At 43.0% G+C, this 15,702-nt stretch overlaps 1 pseudogene; it reads right to left on the reverse strand.

Moving 5' to 3' along the window:
• Nucleotides 1–8,086: 8,086 nt before the first annotated feature.
• The window catches only part of LOC142451367 (mitochondrial glutathione transporter SLC25A39 pseudogene), a 34,849-nt pseudogene continuing 27,233 nt past the window's right edge, over nucleotides 8,087–15,702 (reverse strand).

The following is a 15,702-nucleotide window of genomic DNA, read 5'->3' on the forward strand; positions in this document are numbered from 1 at the left end:
ATTTATTTTTAACAGGAAATTACCCTAAGCCTGCTAGTCAACTAAGGTCTAACTGATAAACATTCCCTGTTTTCAAAGTTGTTTTTGCTTCAAAAAGTTGTCCAGTTATTTGAACTAGAAATCCACTTAGCAACAGTATAAAATTGGTGGTCAGGATTCCTGGGTCAGCCCACCCAAACTCTATAATACAGATAAAATGTTTTTATAGTTACTAAAAATAGTTAGCAATATCTCAAATAATAATACTCTCACAGAAGAAATTTAATGAGTAAATACCTAAAAGTAGAAAATTATTTTACAATGAGGTGAGTTATGATCCTTGAGGGAATGCAAACTTGTTTAGACAATTAGGAGGGACATGGGACTTTTTATACATTGGTCATGATTAAGGTAATGATTAGTTTGAGAGGAGAACAGCTATTCTCAGCTCAAAAATGATATAAATAGAGAGGAGATTTTCCCAAATAAGGCAACTGCCTGGATGTAGGAGAGGATGGAGAGGGAGAAGCTACTAATGAGGACATGCAGATCCTCATGAGGGTCAGACCCTGGGAAGTAAATTGGCAGAGTGTGGAGTGAAAAAGGAATTGAAGCTGGGACAATTTGTAGAAGGCTATGAAGGACAGTGGGAGTCAAAAATCCATCTGCAGATTTCCGATTCAGATTTAGGCGGTAGCAGATCCCTTCTGTATATGATACCAGGTCTGTTGACCTCCCTATTGACCCATTCTGAATTTGCTCTAGGTTAGAATATCTTTTGACAGACATTTTTTTTTCTGTTTTTTTAAAAAAAATTGCTCTTGGTCTTTTCTTTCTTCCTTTTTGTTTTGTTTGTTATTGTTTCTGATATGTTTCCCAGTTTATAGAGGACAGAAGGCGCAGATGTACAGAGACAATAACTGATGTAATCACAGGAATGTGGCGAGGTTGAGGGAACTGGAGAGTTAATAATGAATAGGGGAGAGGGGAGGGAGCACTAGAACTGATTGTGAATACGCATATGCAACTCTTTAAAAGCATCCTAACTACGGAAGTGTATCATGTGAATTTTATATCAATAAAACTATTGAAAAACAAAACAAAACAAAAAGAACATTCTCAAGAGAACCCCGTGGTGGAGCTGTGTAATCAACCACACATGAGTCAGAAGTAACTGGTAGTGTTTGGGGCTTTGTTTTTTATTTTGGTTTTGTGGGCAAATATCTAAGAAAGCAATTTCTGGATCATGAAATGAGATTAAATTTAGCTGTGTGAAAAACTGCCAAAAAAAGGAAAAAGGAATTGGGGCTAGGAAATAGTGCTGAGCTTAGAGGGAAATGCAAACAATGGCCCAGTGGGAGAAGAGTCTGCATGTGCTGTTTCTCTTGTACCTTCTGCCTGGTCAGGGTTGTCTCTCTGTCCTTCTACTATATCCTCAAGTACGCTAAGAAGTAGTGACTTATCCAATAAGCAAGGTATACTCGGGCTGATTTGTGCTTATTTAGTAATCTGCAGTGAATCATTTTATTTATTTATTTACATCAGAGATTCGGCTTCTAGGTATAGTTGGCATCTGTGTCTCTCCCACCTCCACAGTCCCTTCCTATAGAATCACTACCTCTTTTCAAATCTACCATCCCTGGCAGGGTGAAGCACCGGATAAGGAAGGTAAGCATGGCCTTATTTGTGCTTGCTTACCAATCTGTAGTGGAAAGTACATAACACATGTGAAACTGTTCATTGCGGATTGGTAAGCAAGCCCACGTTAAACTGTATTTAGCTTGCTTATTGGGTAATTTTTCCCTACTCCCAGAGCACTTCAGAATTTTTTCAAAAGTGGATATTCTTTTGTTTGTTTGTACCAATATTTGGGTGTCATGCAGAGACATCAGTACTATAATGACCACATGCAGCAAAATCGCAGAATACAAATATTGAAATAAGGAGCCAGTTAGGGGTTATAGTGAAAACTGAGCAGAAGGGCGGAGGAAAACAATACAGCTCATCATCGCTTAGGCCTCCCGCCTGAAGTTGTTTCCTTAGAAGACTCCAATACAAATAAGCCTTCCTCACACTTCTTTGCCCTTTCAGTTCTTCTTCTTGAGGCTACATCCTGAAGATATCCAAGGTAGTATTACGAATAGTTATTTACAGCGAGGGACATCTTTTTTCCTGCTGTCCAGAGCAGCCAAGGTAAACGGTCAGGAGGCTATGATCAAATGTTGGTTAAATGCCAACCACACTCCTTGCCTTCCCTCCCCCAAATCTAAACAGTAGGAACAAGGAAAAGCAGGCTATGAAGGCAGAGTGTTCTAAGACAAACAGTCCTATAAAGAAGGAGGCAATACAGTCACTGCCCAGGTTGACATGGGCTGTAGGTCTGTCTCCCCATGTCTCCCCGTATCTCCCCATATCCCCGGGGTGCATGCTTACTGAGTCTTTTAGAACCAAAGTTCTGCCTCCAGATCACTTGCAGAACTTGGCTGGAACTGTTCTGGAACAGGTGGGGCTGGGCTTAATTGTTTGAAGATTGGTGATACCTAGCATGGGTGCACCACATCTGGCTAGTCTGCACCTGACGTTTCCCGGCTTGGTGGCTCAAAGCCTGGCTGTTCCCGCTCTGGTTGCTCCAAGCCTGGCGATTCCAACTCTTATTGTTCCAGGTCTTCAGCTCTGGTTAGTCCGGTCTGATTGCCGCACATTGGAAGGTTTCCAGAGGGAAGGCATTGCTGGTGACAGGAAACACGGAGATCCAGATTGTCTGTAGGGCAGAGACCTTCTGAGTCACACCATGGTTATTCTTTGACCAGTGGGTGGTTTTCTGCTGCCTCTTACATTTCCTTCTCTGGTTCTGGAGCCAAGCCTTAACCTGTTTATAGATAAAATTCAGGACTTTGGAAAGTTCTTGTGTCTGCCGGAGGCCGAGTTATTTCTGTCTCTGAAATCCGTCTTTGAGTCCACACAGCTGGGTCTGAGAGAACCTGGTACTGGCCTTCTATTCTTGTTCTGGCCTCTACTTCTTAACTACATTTTATCGAATTGGGCAGTTGTACTTTGATATGGGTCAAAGAATCAGGCTCATATGCATGTGGAAGTTGGACATTTAATAAAGAAGACTGAAGAAGAATCGATGCATTTGAAATTATGGTGCTGATGGAGACTATGAAATACCATGCATGGCCCAAAAAACAAACAAATCTGTCTTGGAAGAGACACAGCCCGAGTGCTCCTTAGAGGCAAGGAGGGTGAGACTTTGGATATGCTATCAGGAGGGGCCAGTGCCTGGGAAAAGACATCATGATTGGTGAAGTGGAGGGCAGTGACAAAGAGAAAGGGCCTGGACAAGATGGAGTGACGTCGTGGCTGCAACAATGGGCTCCATCATATGAACAATTGTGAGGCTGGCACAGCACCAGGTGCTATTTCATTTTGTTGCACAAAGGGCTGTATGAGTTGGAACTCACTCGACAGCCCCTAACAACAACAACAACAACAACAACAACAACATGCCTGAGAATATAATCCAATTTTGGAGGGCATTCGCTACTATTCCAATGGACAGGATGAAAGTGGCATAAAGGCCTGACTTTAGTAGAAGATGTGAACCAAGTGAGCAACCTTTCCTGCGGGGCATTTTCAGATTCTACCTTCGTTTCCTTGGGAGTTCTGTAAGACTACTTTATTAAAAGGTGTGACTTAGACACCGTTCTTCGCTTTTCTTGGTGGGATATAAATGCTTGTACCTATACAGTCCTTGCACACATCACATCACCTGGAAAGCCATATCTCTATTTCCTGACTGAGTTTGGTAGAAGCAGAATTTTTGGCTTCTGGCTCTGAACCCTGCATTTGACTCACCTCTCCCTGATCTTGGGGTTTTGAATTGAAGAGTACCCCCACTGTGTGAGACATTTCCTTAAAGTTTCATGAGTTTCTCTGGGACTTTGCAGTGAATCACAGAAACCAGGAGTGTCGGGGAGTATATTCAGGAAAGAGTGGAGGAGAAAAGGAAAGAGTAATATGTTAAAAGGGCTGGATATTTGGGACAGCTTCAATCTCCAGCTACTTGTGACAGCCTGGTATTAATTTTTCTAAAAGAAATTTTTACCAAACCAACCAACCAACCAACCAAAAAAACCCCCCCAACAACAAACAAAAAGAAATTATTACCAAAGAAGCTACCTAGTTTTTTCAGATTCAAAATATTTTTGTTCTTTTTGTTTTATCTGTTGGAGATGTACAAGGGGGCTTGAAAAAGTTTATGGAAAAATGAAAGTAAAAAATAATGAAAAACTAACACAAATTTCTTAATGCCCCTTTGTACCGTACATAGAACTCTAAATAAAAATAGCTGCCAGAAAGAATGAAATCTCCCAATGATGCAATTGTTGCTTAATAATATTCTGATTACCCCAAATTTGAGCAAGTTCATGGGATTGTGTAACCTCATCTTTTTAAAAAAATTATTTTATTGGGGGCTTGTACAACTCTTATCACAATCCATAGTATCAAGCACATTTGTACATTTGTTACCATCATCATTCTCAAAACATTTTCTTTCTACTTAAGCCTTTGGTGTCAACTCCTCATTTCCCCCCTCCCTTTCCCCTCTCTCCCTCATGAACCCTTGATAATTTATAAATTATTTATTGTTTTTTCATGTCTTACACTGTCCAATGTCTCCCTTCACCCACTTTTCTGTTGTCCATTTGCCAGGATGGGGGTTATATGTAGACAATTGTGATTGGTTCCCCATTTCTCCCCCACCTTCCCCCTGCCCTCCTGGTATCACTACTATCATTATTGGTCCTGAAATGCTTATCTGTCCTGGATTCCCTGAAGGGTTTATCTGTCCTGTGTTTCCAGTTCCTATCTGTACCAGTATACATCCTCTGGTCTAGCCAGATTTGTAAGGTAAAACTGGGATCATGATAGAAGAAGGTTGTATGTTTCATCGATGCTATACTGCACCCTGACTGGCTTGTCTCCTCCCTTTATGTAAGGGGATGTCCAGTTGCCTACAGATGGGCTTTGGGTCTCCACTTTGCACTCCCTCTCATTCACAATGATATGTTTTTTTTTGTTCTTTGATCCCTGATACCTGATTCTATTGACACCTTTTGATTACATAGGCTGGTGTGCTTCTTCCATGTGGACTTTGTTGCTTCTCAGCTAGATGGCTGCTTGTTTATCTTCAAGACTTTAAGACCTCAGATGCTATATCTTTTGATAGCCAGGCACCATCACCTTTCTTCACCACATTTGCTTATGTACCTGCTTTTTCTTCAGGGATCATGTTGGGAAGGTGGGCATGAGGGAGTACTTGAGTGGAGGCCCAATGTCCATCTATTACCTTAATACTAAACCTATAAATATATGCACATAGATCTATTTCCCCATTGTCATATATAAATGTATTTACATGTGTACATGCCTATATTTAGACCTCTATAAATTCCCTTTGCCTCCTAGTTCGTTCCTCTATTTTCTTTTACTTTCCTCTTGTCTCACTATCATCTTCAGCCTTCATTTGGGTTTCAATAATTCATCTCAGTAACCTCATCGTACAATCAATAAGTTACAACAGAGAAGAGGGATTTTGAAATGAGATTGCTTTATTGCCACATAGCTGGAATTCTTTTAATACCTAAATATCTTAGATTGCCTAAGCTATCGATACAACTAACTGATAGGACTTCAATTCCAACACACCTGTTCCTCACTTATCAACATGGTTAGGGCTCAGAGAATAGGTTGTTATGTGATAAGTGGTGTTATGTTCAAAAAGAGAATGATCATCTCAGATCACAAACTGGAGGATGACTACATCATTATCCACTGCCAAATCATAGCATGACATAACTGCCAACCCACGGAGAATCATGGCTCAGCCACGTGGATGCACGACCTTAACTGTTACAGCCAGCACGACACCGACTTCTACCACACTGTTCATGTGCAAAATAGTCAGGCAGCAATATTTTTACTGCTGTTACAAATGGGAAATGTTGGTTAACGAAACAGTTGAAGTGTGAGGTGTTGGTATATTTTCTTTTGTTGATCCAGGTACTTGACAGGGCCTAAGTCCCAATTCTGGCTCAGAAAGTAAAGTCACTGTAGGGATTGGGCGGGAGACTCCTAGCTGACCTTCTCAAGTCCACTGTTCTCTTCTTCTCATGCATTTGTGTTTTTTTAAAAAAAACAACACCTCAAAACAGAACATGCTGTGTTCTAATGCATAGTTCTAGACATTCTAAAGATCTCCACTGCATTTTGCAAAAAGTCCAAACTTCTTTTTTTCCAGTTTTAAGGACCTTGTCCTACCTGGTTAACTTTGTCTCTCCTGCTTCAGCCACGTGGCTCGGATCTTTGTTAAGTGTTCTCCTCGTCCCCCTCCCCCTATATCTTTCACGCTTCCCTCTGGGGTGCTTTTCCTCTTTTCCTCACTTACGGAAAGCAAACCCCCCTGTGAAACAGCATCGCTCGCAGTTCATTCTCACAGTCGCTCTACAGTGCAGGTGCCACTTTGCTCTCAGTTTACGCTTACCCTCTCCTGCAGGAAGCTGGACTGCTCCTACTCTGAAATTGCTTTGAGAACCAATTGTACCTACTTCCGGAGGCTTTCATTTCACCTTCAAGTACTTTAGATTTCCTTCATCCACGTAAATTCTGTGTCCTCAGCCAATCGACAGGCTTGGAAGGTCTGGGGTGATTTTGGACATAGGATTGGGGTGCAGGTATCTGCTGATTCATGGGGGATAACATGGAAGCTAAAGGCAGGGTCTGACTCCAACTCTCTGGGTTTCAATTCCAGCCCTACTGTTTATACTTAAAAAAAAAAAACTAAGTCAATTGACTCAAAATCTGTCTCAGTTTTTTCTTTCACAAAATGAAAATGGTAGTGTCTACCTCTCGGGGTTATTGTGGGAATTAAAAAATTAATAATAATTTAAAAATGTTCATGAAGGACTGGCTATGTGACAAGCATTGTTCTAATGACTTGTTTAATCTTTGCAAAACCCTTTGAGATAGACAATTCTCCCCACTGAAGCTCTGAGCAAACAGAGTCCAGAGAAGTACAACATCACACGGCTAGCAGAGCCAGGATTCAGATTCAGATCTAAGTAGGATTCAGGATTCAGATCCGAGCAGTATGACTCCAGGATCCATGCTTTGGACCACTACACCTCCCCAAATCGTTTATTTTTTTAAATTAACAGGTTTTCATTAGAGTGGACGACCTGGCAGGGTGTTTAGAATGGAATGAGAGCAAAGAGGGAAGGGTGAGGGGAGATGGGAAGACAGAGGAGCGAATAGCCAGAAGTAAGAAAGGGAGCGCCCGCCTGAGAGAGGAAGAGACAGAGGGATGGACAGGCAGTCACAGGAGAATCCGAGAGAGTGCGAACAGAGGAATCCTGCGTTAATAAACATTGGGGACAGAAATAAATGATCATGTCTAAAAGGAGCCCAGGCTTCCTCCCGATTGGCTGTGGCACCGGCAGAATGGTCCTAAATCTTTCTTAGCTCCCAATGGCTGGACTAGCACAGTATGTTCTTGGTCCATGCTAGGTATTATTCTTTTTGTTTTTTTTTTAGTTTAAATGCATTTTATTTTAGACAACCTACACGACATTTTTTTTCCTTAAAAAAAAAAAAAGCCTCCGCTCCAAATAAATCAGGGTCAAAAGTAAATGAAGAGCTCACGATGATATCAGTTCCGTTTGCTAAGTCCTGGTGTCGTGTGGATGAACAGCAGCCAGTCGGGATGAGGTATCGGTCGTGAGTTGCCCACTGTGTTAACATTTCTCCATCTCTAAGCCATTCTTAAAGAAGATCATATACGGGGTGACACCATCTTCACGGTAGTCCAGCAGAGCAACCATGCCATCTGGATTCATGTTCTCACCAATAAAGAACTGGTAGTTTTTGAAATTTGCAAGGATGTTCTTGATTTGTTCTGCAGCACCTGTCATAAAAGGCTTTACTCTTTCTGGTTTCTGTTCTTCAAGTTTGCCTTTGATTCGTTTCATGTCGTCTTTGATGTACTTCTTTTTTTAAAAATTTTATTTTAACAATTTATTGGGGCTGATACAATTCTTTTCACAGTTCATACATATACATACTTGATGTACTTCTTGTAGGCTTTTGTGAAGCTGGTTTCCTGCAAGTGATGCTTCATGACAATATCAACACCAGTGACCACGGTGCTTTCTGCTGCATCACCATCGGGACCTTCAGCTGAGGCGTTACCCCCAATGAGGGAGTCATCGATGGCACCTTCGGTCCTACTGACCATCTTCCCCTCCACTTCCAGACACAGCCCGTCTGCGATCTCCCGGATCTTGTAGATGTCGGAGAACATCTCATCATGGCTGATGAGGTCCCGGTAGATGATCATGATGGCGGCTGAAGGGAGACAGTGGCGGTGCTAGCTTAGCAGGAGCCCGGAGCTCTGAGCGAGCCGCAGTGCGGCCGGAGCGGCGTTCGAGGGGGAGGGGGGAGCGGGCGGAAAGGCGGTAGGTATTATTCTTAGTGGGATATCATCCAAGCCTTCAGCGTTCTTGGAGACAAGGTTAGCACGTTAACAGAAGTGAATGACAAAGTAGACGACTGAGCAATGCGGAGCCACCGACAAAGGGAGTCCCGTGGAAAGCTTTTCAGGCTTCATGGTGTTGAAGGCACTAAAGTGCTCATTTTGTCTGTGGTGATCTTCTGGGGACCAGGTGACGAGATGTCACTGGGCAACCACAAACAATGGCTGCAGGATAAGGACTAGAAAGGTCCAGCTGATCCTTCAATGCTGGCACAAAAGGGGCAGGGACTCCGACATGTGCAATATCTGAGGGGATCTGGCTGTCAGACAGTTTTCCACCCCCCCCACCCCTCCCCCCCCCCCCCCCGCCCTGCCTCGGTGCTAGAAGCCATGGTGAAGCCAGCATCTCTCTGTGTGTACATCGACTCTCTTCTTCTAAGAAAAATAGGGGTCTTCCTCCTGCTCCTCTTTGCCTTTCCCCTTCTCCTCCCTTCCTCCTGCTCTTGGTTAGCCCGTCACAGCACGCACGCCTTGTCTCACGGACTCCAGCTGTCACCCTCACAACCCTGCTGCTAGACATGTTGGGCCAAGTCACCATGTCTCTGCAAGTCAGTGAGGTATGTGACCAGCCCGGCACTATGCCTAAAAATCCAGAGATGCTTATCATCCACTCTCTTTAGTTATAATTTTGAGACAAAACAAAGCTTCCATTGAAATGACTATTGCTAAGAGCCCCCAATAAAAGTATTTAATAATAAAAAAGAATAATAAAAGAGCAAAAGTAGATTGTTAAAAAATCAATAAAGTTCAACTCCCTGTTTTGTTTTTAAGTTTTCCTTCAAATCAATAAAGTTCTGGTTCATTAAAAAAAAGAAGTAAAGAAAGGACTATGGCATAGAGAAATCTCCAGGCAGCATCCTCTCAACCAAAGGCTTCGGGAGGTGGCTTTCCCTTGTGGTTCTCTGTATGTGTCTATGATTTCATTGTGTCTGCGCACATCTGTGAGGCAGTGTCCTGGCTCTGAAAGCATCCTAGATGAGATTCCATGGTGTTATTGAATGGGCAGGCTTTAGGTGCTGTACCAGGAGGGAAACGCTTCATTCTTTCTCACCACTGCCTTCAAATAGACTCCATCCCAGGCTTCTGGATGGTACTCCAGGCAGAGCCCTTTGTTTTTCTGGACACCGGGCAGTAGAACAATTTCATTTGTTAAAGATTCTAGCCCAATCATATACTCCACAAATACAATGTTCTCCATCCGTCTTCAGTGAGTAGTGACTTGGTTTGAAAAGCTTGTAAATGGCCATTTAAGGCACAACTATTGCTTTACTCCCAGTTGAGCCAAAGAATGAATGAAGAAAAAAATTTAAAATGTGTGGAAACAGTCCAAAGTATTAATGGATGAGGTGAACCTCCACCTCTATGACCTTGAACCATATAGAAGAACTCTATGGTGCCTGGCTATCATTGCCAACTGCTCAGAAAGGGATCACAATAGGGCATCATGGGTAGACTGGGTGGGAAAAAATGTGGAACAAAACTCCAAATCATAAAAGTAACTCAGGCTTTCTGGTCTGCCAGAGATTGGTGAAACCCTTCACACTATGGCCCCAAGACACCCTTCAGGTCTGGAACTTAAGTCAACTCCTATGGCTCAACTCCAGCCAAACAATAGACAGATGTACCAGGTGAACACTGGGAGGTTTGTCCTCTTTAGAAGAGGGGTGCTCACACTTTTTCAGCACGTGAGCTACTTATAAAGTGATCAAGTCAAAATGATCTACCAACTACCAAAAATGCAAAACATATATTTATTTATTACATTTATTCATAAATGTATTGAGAATTCTTCATATGAACAATGTATGTTTATGTACCTCATGAGTCCATATTGCACAACACAACACAACACAATTTAACTATGTCTATTTACGTCATTACCTGAGTTGACTCTGATGACTTGCACTGAATGGAATGAGCCAGGGATGCCTAGTCCGGACAGTAGCTGCTGACAGCCAGCCTCAAGCACACTTCCAAATGATCATCAGTCATGGTGGAAGGGTATTTAGATTTAATGAGCCATATGTGGGAAAAGGCTGACTCACATACATAAGTAGAGCCGAATAATGCAGTCAAGGAGGAAGCACATTTCCTCATGTTTAGGTACTTTCCCTCTGTGAGTAAGTTCCAGAATTGTTCATGTCCTCTGGGATTCGGCTGAAAGTCGGCATGAAAGTGAGACGTTTATGTCTTCTTAATTGGTCCAGCTCCCCCACTCATTTTAATAACCTTTCTTACGTTTAAGAGAAAAAAACAACCAAGATCTAAAAATTGGCGATAACTTAGCCTGTCAGTTTTGCTGTACTTAGCGCAGTTGTCTGTGCATGCACTTGACACCTAAGATTGCATCTGATTGGCTGCGCTGTACATCAGTTAAGCGGTTGGATTGATGATAGGCTTACCTCTATTATTTTTAATGCCATCCGATCTACCCACACTACATTTGCGATCGACTAGTAGATAGGGCTACACGTATTAAGCACCCCTGCTTTAGAACAATCAACTATATGAGATCAAAAGGGACGTATCTGTCCAGGAGCAATCTCAGATGGCAGGAAGGACAGGAAAGAAGAAAGAATGTAATTGGCAAACACAAGAATGGAGTGGGAAGATTGTGGCTATGTTGTGGGAGTTCCAATTAGTGACACAAAACAAAATGTGTATGGATGTTGAACAGAAGATCACCTTGCTCTGTCAATTTTCTTCCAAATCACAATACTTCCTACAAACTATAAATCAAAATGTAAACCCCATAAATCCTAGCTCCATTTTAAGAACAATTAGTTCTTACATCATGGCCCTGCTCCATACTCACCCTCAGGAAGGAAACACAGAAGATCTGCATGCTATAGCAAAGTGCGGTGAAGAAATTAGATGGTGACCGACTATCAAAGAAAGCATCTGGGGTCTTAAAGGCTTGTTTCCCAACAAGCAGCCATCCAAGTGCAATGCCAACTAAGTCCACAGGGAAGAAGCACACCAACATCAGTGACTGAGGGGCTGTAATTCACACACTCTGAAGCCAAAGGAGGGCATAGTATCAGAGGCTAAATTGTGAGAGTCTGGTTTGCAGAAGGCTGTGGATGACAGTGGGAGGCCAGAATACATTTGTGAAAGCTACACAGGAAATAAGCCTCTGGTGATTTCTCTCCATCCATAAGAGAGGGCTTACCAAACAGAGTGCATTGGAGAGATGACTAGAGATCAGAATGATAAACTGACGGAACAGTTAAAACCTTGTCAGTTGATACCTGCTCCGATGTATGTTGGGCCTGATCTGGTTTTTAACATTTTCTGTATTTTTTTCTTTGTTCATATTGGGGGTTATCTCTGATGCATTTTGTCATTGGGGGTGACCCTCTTGAACTTTTGTTTTATGTTTTTCAGTCTATGAAACCCAGGATTGATGAACCTATAAGGGCAGTGTATTAGTCTAGGTACCTTAGAGAAACAAATCCACAGGAACTCATGTAAAAGAGAGAGTGTGGGGGGAGGTCAGATGCTCACAGCCATCCTCCCAGTACTCCCTGCTGTTAAAGACAATGGATGCCTGCAGACATCTATTTGGTTCCAGAAGGTGGGGTTTACATCCTACTGCTAATGGTTCCTATGGAGATCTAGGGAATAGGTCAAAGTTAAGCCCCCATCCTAAACCTAGGATCTGCCCATCTTGTCACATGTATAACCCCAATCCCTCCCCTTCCTATTGCGTGTATATTCCTAGACCACTCCCCTCTCATTACTATATTACCCATAGGACAGTCCCTTCCAGTGATGTATGTCCTCATCTGTAATTAGGGGGCTTGCATGTCCCCAGAGAATATAAAAGGCCTGGGCTAGCATTAAATTGCTCTCTCTCCCTCCACGTGGACCATCATGCGGGGCTGAGGTGAGCATGCTACCATGAAAAGTGACTGACTCCATTTATTTCAATACTTCTCTTATATCTCTCATACTCTCTATAACTTTACTATGATCTTTACTTATTATCGCTGTACAATTGCGCCTACCGGACCCGTAATGATGTGTTAGGGGCTTGCTTCCCCTGCCAAGAGAGTTTTATATAAAGGTTAACTGTGCATCAAGAAAACATCCCAACCCAGTGCTGCCCAAGCCCACAAGTCCACCATTCATTTACTCATTAACCCGTATGTCCAACACGTATCCACAAAGTCCTCCTCCACCTCACAAGACACATACAATGATGCTGACTGTAGGAGGAAAGTCGAGTCAGTGAATGTGTAAGCATCTCAGCGCTGGCAGGGGTCTCCACATGGCTGCTCTAACACCCAGGTCTACATCAGGGTAGGTTTATGCTGCTTCTCCTTGGGGATGTCTTGCAGGAAATGAGCCTTGCCCGTTGAAGCAGGAACTGGCTAAGGCAGCTTCAACCTGGTGCAACCATCACAAAGCAAGAGACTCAAGAACTAGAAAGGTGAGGCTCACCGAGCCCTTTATCCCTCTGCCCTTCATTTAACCCCACATGTGTTTATCGGCCAGGTTGGCCCAATAAACTACCTCAGACAGCAAGTAGAATAAGCGTTTCTGGAGGGTTTGGTGGTGGTGGTGGTGGTGTAAAAGGGAAACAGGGAGCTGATGTCGAGGAGTTCACGAAGGAAAGGGATGTTTTGAAACTGATTGTGTAGCAATTGGACAATCCTGCCCAAAGTGATTCAACTACGGAATGATATCTGCATTCATGCTCAATAAAGTGGTTTTGGAAAAAAAATAACCCCCATATCTAATTTGAAGCTCCTCCTTCCGTGCCCCCCCAGAGACTTGGAGTGGGAAGGGAGGGAACATTCTCTTTACCCCCAGCCCTCACTTGCTAGATGACTCTGGATCAGGTAAGGTGGAGGGGCTATAAGTTGAGGGACTTTTTTTGTTAATCTAATTGGTGCTGGTCTTTCAAAAACCCTCTGTGTAACAAATATTCAAATGCTGATTGTTTTCAAAGAGGAGGTTTTTGTTGTTGTTGTTTTTTTGGAGGCTCCTGGTTAGAGAGCGCTGACATTGCACAATTTCCTGACATGGGTGAGGCTCTTCCTTGCTGCCCTCCTATGACCTGCCTTTCCGTACTTAGCAGTTCATGACACATAATCTCTTCTCCCAAGACTGCTTGGCCTTTGGAAGGCAGCATTTTTAGGTGGGGCCTTTTCAAGGAGAACAGCTCGGCAACTCCTGTGGCATCTATTGAGCTCCCAGGCAACAGGACACGTTTGCCTCACTAAACTGGAACTGCAGTGTTGTCTCTCTGCTCTATGGCATGGACCACTCCAGTTGGCCTTTTCTCAGTGAGAAAGGACACCAAGGCACCAAGCTTTGTGCTCTGAAAATCCTGGGACACACCGCTCAGGATTCCTGCAGTAGGCCAAATAATGTCCAAGCTCCAAGTTCCAGAATTTGTAAATATGTTCCTGAACATGGTAAAAGGGATTTTGCAAATGTTATTAAGGTTAGGGACTGTGTTACTCTGGGTAGACTGGAGAAAAAAAATCATAGACACTCATGTGTATGTGTTAGACAGGGTTCTCTAGAGAGACATAACCAGATTGCTAATAATATATATATATATATATATATATATATATATATATATATATATATATATATATATATACACACACACACACAGATAGATATATAACACAAGAAATGAACGGTTAAATTATATACAGATAGATAGATATATAATACAAGAAACAAACAGTTAAGTTATAAAGCAGTACAAATGGCTCAGTGCAACTCACTCCCGTGAGAGAGTTGTGAGACACTGGAAGTCTTTCAAGTCTTGAGGACCACCAGGTAGTCCTCTGCAGAGAGAGTCAGGCTATTTCGGCACAGGCAGCAAACAGCAAGGCAGGTTACCAACCATCAGCCAGGTCACCAACAGTCAGTCCCCAGCACAAGAGATGTAAATTCCAATTCTGTGGTGAAGCAGGTCTTGAAGGAACCTCAAATTATAGTGACACAGTCCACAGGTTAGGTGTCCCACAGGTAGTGTAGCTTGCAAATTGAGATACAGAACAAGCAAGGCAGCTGCACACTGGTCCCATGATCAAAGAGCGAAAGACAAGAAAGGTGAGGCTCGCTGAGCCATTTATCTCTCCGCCCTTCAATTAATCCCACATGTGTTTCGGCCAGGCTGGCACAATAAACTAACTACTTCAGTGTATAAGAAAGAGCTTTATATACAAGATCAGTTGAATATTGAGAAAACATCCCAGCTCAGTCCAGATCAAGTCCATAAGTCCAGTATAAGCCCATATGTTCGATACCAATCTATAAATTCCTTTTAGACTCACAAAACACACGCAATGATGCCGAATGCAAGATAATCACAGGGCAGTGGGTTGGAAGTCTTGTGGATCCAGTGGCATTATAAACATCTCAACACCGGCAAGGGTCTCCACGTGACTCGTCTAGCTCAGGACACTAGCATAGTTCCATGTGTCTCGTCAGCTACAATGTCCCCAGGGAGTGAGCATGTGCCGTACCTTCAGTGAGCCATTTATCTCTGTAGTCCCTCCAAATGAGCTCATCAAGCTGCAACCTGATTGACAGGCTATATTCCACCCCTTCGTTCCGAATCTTCAAGTTGACACCAGAATATGTAACTACCACAGGGACCTAGTAAGGTGAGGAGACCATCCTGGGTTATTTGGTTGGGTCTAATCTAATGATCTAGTAACAGGAGTTCTTAAAAAGGGAGAACTATTCCTAGCTGATGTGTGTGAAAGATAGAGGGCTAGAGAGGCAGATATGTGACTACAGAGAAGGTTGATAGAGACATATGACCGGAGAAAGCCTCCCCTCACGGTGGCTGGCCAGAGATGGAGGAAGGAGACCACACACTAAGGCACGCAGCAACCTCTAGAAGTCTGCAGTTTATAGACAGCCACGAAACAGGGACCTCAATTTTGCAACTTCTCAAAAAAATTCAAAAAGACAAAACAAGAAAACTCACTGCCATCGAGTTGATTCCTGCTCATAGCGTCCGTACAAGACAGAGTAGAACTGCCCTTGCAAGTTTCTGAGACTGTAACTCTTTATAAGAATAGACAGTCTTATCTTTCCCCCGAAGAGCAGCTGGTGGCTTCAAACTGCTGACCTCATGGGGAGCAGTCCAA

The sequence above is a fragment of the Tenrec ecaudatus genome, chromosome 6 (assembly GCF_050624435.1).
Source record: "Tenrec ecaudatus isolate mTenEca1 chromosome 6, mTenEca1.hap1, whole genome shotgun sequence".
NCBI classification, from domain to species: Eukaryota; Metazoa; Chordata; class Mammalia; order Afrosoricida; family Tenrecidae; genus Tenrec; species Tenrec ecaudatus.